Source organism: Kogia breviceps, chromosome X (genome assembly GCF_026419965.1).
Source record: "Kogia breviceps isolate mKogBre1 chromosome X, mKogBre1 haplotype 1, whole genome shotgun sequence".
NCBI lineage: Eukaryota > Metazoa > Chordata > Mammalia > Artiodactyla > Physeteridae > Kogia > Kogia breviceps.
In genome coordinates this window covers 41,232,213-41,241,699 of record NC_081330.1, presented here as the reverse complement: position 1 = coordinate 41,241,699, position 9,487 = coordinate 41,232,213, and the positions used below count along the sequence as shown (strand labels likewise).

At 41.2% G+C, this 9,487-nt stretch overlaps 1 protein-coding gene across 1 annotated transcript in view; it reads right to left on the bottom strand.

Annotated features, from left to right (window-relative positions):
• Positions 1–9,487, bottom strand: part of SLC25A53 (solute carrier family 25 member 53) — a 48,409-nt gene that overhangs the window by 24,037 nt on the left and 14,885 nt on the right. The gene's annotated exons all lie outside the window — the stretch shown is intronic.

The window sequence follows — 9,487 nt, the reverse complement described above, 5'->3', positions numbered from 1 at the left end:
TGTTCACACAAAAACCTGTACATGAATATTCGTAGCAGCTTTATTCATAATAGCAAAAGCAGGAAACAACCCAATTGTCCTTCAATTAGCGATTGTATACACAAACCTGGTACATCCATCCAGTGGAATACTACTCAACAATAAAAAGTAACCAACTATTAATATACACAGCAACTAGGATGGACCTCAAGGGCATTTCACTTGGTGAAAAAAGTCAATCCCCAAAGGTTACATATTATAGGGTTCCATTTATATAACATTCTCAAAATGCCAAAACTATAGAGATTGAGATTAATCATTGCCAGGGTATACGGACGGAGCAGGGAGCTGAGAATATAAAGGGGGAGCACTTTTGAGATAACTGAACAGTTTTATATCTTGACTGTGGTGGTTGTTACACAAATCTATACATGGGGTATAACTGTATAGAGCTACATGCACTCACGAAAATGAATGTGTGTAAAAAGTGATGACAACTGAATATGGTCTGTAGTCCAGTTAACAATACTGTACCAATATCAATTTCCTGGACTTGATATTTTATGGTAATTACATAAGATACTGTCATTGGGGGAAGCTTGGTGACAGGCACTTGAGCCTCTCAGTACTGCTTCTGCAACTTCCTATGAGGCCATAATTATTTGAAAACAAAAAGGGGGACTTCGCTGGTGGTCCAGTGGTTAAGACTCCAGGCTTCCAATGCAGGGGGTATGGGTTCAATCCCTGGTCAGGGAACTAAGATCCCACATGCCTCACGGCCAAGAAATAATAATAATTAATAAAAGTATATAAAATGTAGCATTAAAATGTTTTTTTAAAAATAAATAAAAACAAAAAGGTTTTTTTCAAAAGCTACTGTGGGATTTCCAGAGTTTCAAAAAGTAGCCTTGGTGACTTTAATTACTAGAATCATTCTGTGCTAGTTCCTTTTCAGGCATAGCTGGAGTAGTTTAAAAATTCCTTTTCCTTTTGGCAAGTTTTGCAAACATGTGCTCAAAGGAAGTGCATTAGTGCTTCTTTTTAAAATTTGACAGCTTTTTTATTATACAGTTTAAAATAAAATTACATGCACATGGTAAAAAAAGATCCTAAGAAAAAAAAAGATCACTACTATGTTTTTAGACCCTAAAGACTTTCTCTTATATAGGTTATAGATCTACCAATATTTACTATATTCAAAATCAAAACTGAAAATATCTAAAAACATTAATTCATTAAATAACAATAAATGCACATGTTAACATAAACACCATATTTTATTAAAATAACTATTTTCCAAAACAAAAACTAATTTAGAAATATTTTATATTTTTGAAAATCCCTGTAATGCCTTAACACAAGACAGCTAGACTCTCATATTTGCTTCATCATTGTGATATGATTGTGGTTATTTTGGTTGATGTGTATGAAGAAAATCCAACCTTATGGAGATATGTAGTGGGGCAAAGGAGGATTTCCCAGAACTTTGAATGTGTCTTAGGTGTCAGGTGTCTCCAGGGTCCCTAGACCACACCTGGAGAACCACTGTGCTGGAGATACATACTGAAATATTTACAAAAGAAATGTTAGGATGTCTGAAATTTGCATTAAAATACTCCAACACACACACATACACACGTCAATTCTCATTATACATGGTAGTCATGTTCAATAAAATTACCTTGAGCAGTGAAGTAGCAAATGTTGAGTCACTGCTCCTAGCAGACAGACAGGGTGAGAGGTTCCTGCAAGCCCCTGGTCACATTCTCATCAACCAATCAACATATAACCTTGTTTCACTTGTGTTTCTGTTTAAAGACACCTTATTTTATATTTCTTAAAACAATGAATTATATGCACTGGTTTTTTAAAAATAAATAAATTTATTTATTTTTGGCTGCATTGGGTCTTCGTTGCTGCACGTGGGCTTTCTCTAGTTGTGGCGAGCAGGGGCTACTCTTCATTGCAGTGTATGGGCTTCTCATTGCAGTGGCTTCTCTTGTGGTGGAGCACGGGCTCTAGGCATGTGGGCTTCGGTAGTTGTGGCACACGGGCTCAGTATTTGTGGCTCACGGGCTCTAGAGCACAGGCTCAGTAGTTGGGGCACAGGGGCTTAGTTGCTCCGCAGCATGCGGGATCTTCCCAGACCACGTCTCGAGCCCACGTCTCCTGCATTGGCAGGTGGGTTCCTAATCACTGTGTCACCAGGGAAGTCCCTGCACTGTTTCTTTATAATACCAAGAAGGGTCTAACATTTTCCTGACCCAGGTAACATGACCTTAAATTTCTTTGGCTCTCAGCCTCACAAAAATGTTGTTTACTATGCTTTGTAAAGTTTGGTTGTCATCTTATGAACCCACAAATTTAGCCGCTTTTCCATCTTTGCCATAGCTTCACCGCACACAAATGGTATTTTAGTGATTTCTGGAGTGGCGTCACATATAGGTCAGCAAATTTCCTCTTCCCTTTTCTGGATGTACCGTATTGTTAAATCAATATATTGAACTCACAGTCAACATCACTAACTCATGCCTGAATGAAGCTTATCCAATGCATGCATTTTCTCTGTAAGGTACATCACAGCCTTCTTGCTGTGTCAGCTTCTGAACTCTGTTCACTCCTTTATATTCATTGAGGGTTATGGCATCCCAATTAATTTCTTCTTTTCCACCCTTAAGTTTTTCCATTACCTAAAGTAATTTCAAGTTCCATGTTTTTACTCATCCAACACCCTCTCACTCCCCTGATCATCTTGTCTCCAACGACCTTCTTTCATGGTCATACCCTGAACTTTGTGATCACCTAGAACTCTTTATTCTTGAAACAGTGAACTTTAGTTTACTCCTGTCTCTCCAGCTCATTCTCTCTCTTATCCCCACTGCACTAACTCTTCAACCTTATGAAGACCTCCTTGATCCATCCATTTGCCTCCCAGCATGGCTTCCCATTTCCTTGTTTTTTACTCTATATCTTATAATCAATCGCTTCAACCTCTCTGACCAATATTCTCAGCAAACCTTGCCCCCAAGATATCAGCTCTGAATCCACACAAGGATTGTCTTTTCTATCTTATGCTATGGGTTCTAAGAACTGATAATGAAAATATCATGGATATAATGATTAGTATTCTCTCGTTTTTGTGGTTTTTCAATCTAATACCACCTGGAAATCCTCCCACAAAACGTCAGTCAGTTCCTGCTCTCACTTCCCACAATAGCTCTTCCAAATCTTCATCACTATCCTCAAGCCCAAAACCTATTCCTGCTCCCAAAATTCTCAGTACACAGAATAAACTCTTTGTTAACAGGAAAAATGGAACTAAAGATGTGAATTCTAGTCACATCCTGGTCTAGGTAAAGTGAGTAAGTGAAAGAAAGTACCACAGTCAACCAATTCTTGGGAGATCCATTACTGTCTAACCAACCTTCATATACTCTCTTATGTCCAGTACATGGGAAAGCCTGAGATTTTTAAAGATTCAGAGGAGGGAAGACATCTCCTATTTTAGAGATTAAAGTGCCCCACTACCCTTATGTCTAACATCAGCTCCTCTATTGGAGTTTTGGATCTCATCCCTTCCCTTCTCAGAAATCTCATGCACCAGTCATCACCATTAGCTGTGAACATTCTCAAGTCCCTACTATCTTTAAAAAATCCTACCACAATCTTATGAGACCTTCCAGCTGCCATCTGATCTTTCCCTTTCCAAGCTTATTGGAAGTATAACATGCATTTACAATCTCTATTACTTCAATGCCCAGTGTTCCAGTTATATATTGCTGTGTAATCAACCACCCACAAACTTGGGATTGAAAACAATAATCATTTTATTATTGCAATGAATGGGTGGTTGAGAAATTTGGGCAAGGCTTACTGGACAGTTTTACTGCCCCACGGGGCATCTACTGGAGCCACTCAGTGGCATCCAGCTGGCGGCTAGGTTGATCTGGTGGAGCCAAGATGGTTCTGGTTTCCTTTATGCTTGGCGTCTTGGTGGGGATTTCTGGAACCCTGGGTGCAGCCGGGCTTCTCTCTCTCTCTCTATGTCATCTCACAATTTCTCCATGTGGTCTCTCTAGTAGGGTGATCAGACTTCTTAAATGATTGCTCGGAGTTCCAAAAGACCAAGGCAAAAGTTACAAGGCTTCTTATGACCTACTCTCATAAGTCAAGCACCATCACTTCCCTGCATTCTATCAGTTAAACTTAGTTAGAGACTTTACCAGATTCAAGACTAGGGGACTATACAGGAGTATGATTACTGGAAGGAATGGTTAACAGAAAACACATGTTAAAGTCTACCACACCCGTGCACTCCTCAAACTGCAATCTGGCAACACTCCTTGCCACTCCACCAAAACTGCAATTTCTGAGGTAAAGACCTCTTAGTTGTTAAATCCAATGCCTGCTTTTCAGTACTTGCTTTTTCTGCTGAACTGGACCCTACTGACCACTAACTCCTTCAAGAAATTCTCCTCCCCTGACTTTTGTATACGACTTTTCCTTGTTTGTCTTTAATTTTTCTGACTGTTTCTCAGTTTCCTAAAGTGACTAATTTCTAATGCTCTTATGCTCTCTTATGATAACTACTGGGCTTTGTTATCAGTTCTCTTCTCACCCTGTACATGCTATTTGGTTACATCATCTAGACCTATGGCCTCATCTATCATTTATCCACTGGAGATTCTCCATTATATATCTCCATCCCAGATCTCTCTCCAGTCCTCAGACTCAGATGTACTCTGACTGGATGTCCCACAGGTACCTCAAACATGGCCAAAGCTGAATTCATCTTCCCCCTTAAACTTGCTCTCTTTCTTACATCCTCTATTTTGTATTGACCATCCTTCCAGACGCCCAAGGCAGAAATTTGGAAGTCATCCTTAACTCTACCCTCTAATTCTACCTCATATACTTTATCACCAATCCCCAACCATTCAACCTGCTAAAAAGTTTTGCAATTTATCTACTCTTCTCCATCCCAGATACTAGATCTGGCAGAGGACTGGGTAGGGGCCTTGGCCTCTCATTCTGATCTATGAAGTATACAGAAGTTACATTTACTACAATAAACTCAGATAATTTTTTTAAAGAGGAGGTGACTAAGAGATATCAGGACAGGGGATATTTAAAAAGTGAATCTCTTTATGGAAAAAGGCACTCAGGTTTGTGGCAGCAGGACCCTGCCTGTCCAGAGTGAACTCATTTTAGCTCATGGGAAAGCCCAGGTGGGGGCTTATCAAGCTTCTCATACCTCCAAACTTGTCATCCTGAAACTTCATTACATTTAGCTTATCCGGTTATAAAACTGCCTTTTTCAAGTCACATCATTGAGAGCTAACACCTGGATATAATCTGGGTATAATTTCTTATTACCTGACTAGAAGAGTCTTGCTACATTGGCCACAGGTCATACAGTAGTGACCAGGCAGGTTCTGGCTTCCAGTAAATGACCAAGTAGCTTCTATCAAGCCACCTTTCCTTTTTCCTTCAGATATAACAACAATATACTCTGGACAAAATATTAAAAAACAACTACCTGAAAGTACTGACAAACAACCTGAAGCATGCAGAAACTGGGAAAGAAACTACACTTAAAGGATAGGATTAGAACTAGGTGAGATTCCCAATTTTTAAGGCTTTTAGCCACAGAGCAGGTCCCAATCAGTGACCGGATAGGTTGTAAAACTGAGTCTTTACCGGGAGACAGAATTCAGGATTTCAGCAGCTGGAGCCTATGGAGGTAAAATACTGGAATGGAGAGATCTTGACAGGTGGAGCCCTAAATTCTGTGTATAAACTCTAACTCTCTGGCCAACTTCTGAACCATGCATGCACAGGGCAGTCTCCAAATAGCTCAGATAAAACTAAAACCACTGAAGAGAAATTTCAGCTGGTACTTACTGCAGGGGAAATTGAGTATAGAGTTTGAGTTCTGTCAAGTTGACTACATGCTAAAACAGAAAAAATCAATACTCTTCAGAAGGACACAATGGAATCCAGATTCTCCAGAACATGTCCTCTGACAAATCCAAATGACCGGGCATATCGGAAACAGAAAAATGTGACCCATACTGAAGAAAAAAGGTAATAAATGAAGACTAGCCCCCAAGATGATGTAGATGTTGGAATTAACAGAGAGGAGTTTTTAAGCAGCTATTATACCTATGTCCAAGGATACAGAGGAAAACATGCTCAAAATGAACAGCAACCTGTTGCATTCCGTCCAGGTAGAGATGATCAATATGTAGATATGGGCAACTGATTCAAGGTATAGAAGAGACATGGCAAGACTGGCCAGGAGCTACAGCACCCACTGACATCCCCTTAGTTCAGATTCTCATTGTTTCTCATGTAGACTATTAAAACAGTCTCATAAATTATCTTTCTGCTTCTGGTTACTATTTACTATGACCCTCCCCCCCACACACAGACCCTAAGCACATCTACATTGATTCCAGAATTAACTTTTAGAATACAGCTTTAATCAGGACTTTATTGGTTGCGAGTGACAGAAACACAACTTTGACTTGAACACAAGAGGGAATTTATTGGAAGTCTCACATAATCATACAAAGGGCAAGGATGTGGATGGGCCTCAAGGACAAAACCAGAGACTTGAACACTAATAGGAATTTACAGCTCATCCTGCATGCTGACTGCATTTTCTCAGACAAGCTTCCTCCCTGGAGTTGTAAAAGGGCCACCAATAGGTCCTGGACACACATCTCCAAGCTGTGCCACAAAAGTGTGACACAATACTTTCCCCCATTTAAGTTGGTTTTAAAAAATTGAAGAGAAGGATTCTGATTGTTTTGATCTAGATCACACGCCCATATGTCAACCAATCAAATCAACTGAGACTGGGGAGATGATAGGGTACTTGGACTGGAAACACCAACTAGAACTCCAAGGCTGGACAGGAGAGGAGCAGCACTCCCCTTGAAAAAATAAGGTTTTGTTTCCAAGGGAAGGGAAAGACCCTGGGTAAACAAACAAAAATAATAAAGGTCCAACAGGTTTCCTGTATTCTCTACCTCAACTCCTGGTAACCCCATCCTCCTTGCAATCACCCATGGCAGAGTTCTGGAACTTCTCTTATAGCAGAGACTGCCAGTTGTCCCCAGTAGCTGTTCCTTCCTTCCCTCTACCCAGCATTTTGCTGCTTAGAACATGAACGTGATGACTAAAGCTCTATCTTGTACCATGGGGACAAGTGTCACACTGTGGAGATGACAGGCCATTAAGCTTTCTAGGGTTTAATTAATTTCTTTCTTTAATGAAAGAGAAATGAATTCTATCCTGTTTAATCCACTGTTATTTTGGATGTCTGATAGCTCACAGCTGAACCTAATCCTAATCCCCTCACTCCCCACATCTAATCAAGGCAAAACAATCTAGAAGTTAAGAGTGACATGCACTGAAACAGGTTAGAGTGGGTTAGAACCAACCACCTGGACTTAAATTTAGGCTCTGTCAATTACCTGCTCTGTGATCCTCTGCAAATTGCTTTATCTCTCTGTACCTCAGTTTCCTCAGGCATAAAATGAGGTCAATAATGTTATCTACCCCATAGATTGGTTGTGAGAATTACGTTGAGATAATTCACATAAGCACTGAGAGTAGCGCCTGGCACATAATAAAAGCTCAGTGATGGGATTCCCTGGTGGCGCAGTGGTTGAGAGTCCGCCTGCTGATACAGGGGACACGGGTTCGTGCCCCAGTCCTGGGAGATCCCACATGCCGCGGAGCGGCTGGGCCCGTGAGCCACGGCCGCTGAGCCTGTGCTCTGCAGTGGGAGAGGCCACAGCAGTGAGAGGCCCGTGTACTGCAAAAAAAAAAAAAAAAAAAAAAAAAGCTCAGTGAGTGTTAGCTACCATTTTCAATGCCTGCCAATTTTACCTACTAAAAGTCCTGGAAGACAGTCCATACCTCCACTGCCCAAGTGCCACTTTATTCCACTCCAAGGAGCCCTGCCTCCAGTCCTATTCCTCCAAAGCATCCTCCATACTGCCTCAGACTGATTTTCCTAGAGCACCCTGATCTGACCAGGTCACTCCTTTTTGAAACCTCTTGATGACTCCCCATTATCTACAGAATGAAGTCTTAACTCCACAGCTGGGTGACCAAGGCCTTTTTGGATGAGGGACCAACTGGCCTTTCTAGGTTCACCACCTGCCACTCCTCCACCACCGACCACACCCTGGCTGCAGCACTGACCTATCCTCTACCACCACTTCCTTACCTGCCTTAGGAGTGTCAACCACTCCCACTCCCTCTCTCCTGAACTCTTTCCTCTCTTGGCTTCTGTGGCACCACACTGTGCTGATTTTTTTCCAGTCTCCCCGGCTGTTCCTTTTTCATCTTCTCATGGGCTTCTCATTTTCCACTCCCTTGGTAAGTGTCAGGGTTCCCTCCTTAGTCCACTCCCTGTTTCACTGCATGTCCTCTCCCGAGTGATGGCATCTACCATCAGGCTTTCAAGCTCCACCTACACGCTGTGATCCCCTGATCTTCACTCCTGACCGCTGACCTGGGCTCTGGTCTCACACATCCTCCTCTTAGATCACACGGACAAAACCTTAGCATGTCCAAAGTGGAACTCATCTTCCACCCCAAACTCGCTTCTCCTCTTTGCACTGAATCTACTGGTGGCACCACCATTACCCAAGCCAGAAACGTTCATTCTCTACATCTAAGAAATTACCAAATACTGCCAAATTCACATCCTCAGTAACTCTCCAGTCTGGCACTCCTCCTCTGTAGCATGAACTCAGCAATACCCGCTTCTCTGCCTCCAATCCAAATGATGACATGTGTCACCTACCTACAGTGATAACCTTATCATGCAACTGACCTGCCTGAAACTCTTCACTGGTTCCCACTGTCCAGTCAGACAAAATTATTCCTTTCCCCATAGTTGTTAAATACTTACTATGTACCAGGAACTATGTTAAGTATTGGGTTGGCCAAAAAGTTCATTTGGGTTTTTCCATAAAATGTTACAGATTACAATGTTGACCGTGAACTGGCCCCTGCCTTCTAAGGAATTTGCCACCTATCTGGAAAGACAGATACACAACCACATACTAATAATACTAATAATAGATAGATGTGATAGATTCACAGAGCATTACAGGAGCATAAGACTGAGTTCCTTGAAGCAGAGACTTGGGTCTTCCTAACCTTTGTATCCCCAACATCTGGTACCAGGTCTGATTCAATAGAGAATTGTTTTTGAATACTGAACTGATGATCCTCTCTGATCCTCAGTTTCCCTCTATGTAAAATGGCTCACAGCTCATATATCAAATGAAGTAAATCTATGAACTTTGTTTGAATCCAGATTTGAATGAACCAAATGGAATTTTTAAAATGAGACAACTATGTAAATTTGAATACTTGGTATATATTTGATAATGTTAGAATATTATTACTTGGGTTTTTTAAAAGTGTTATAATGATACTGTGGTGTGTTTAAAAGCCCTTACCTTTTAGAGGAATGTAA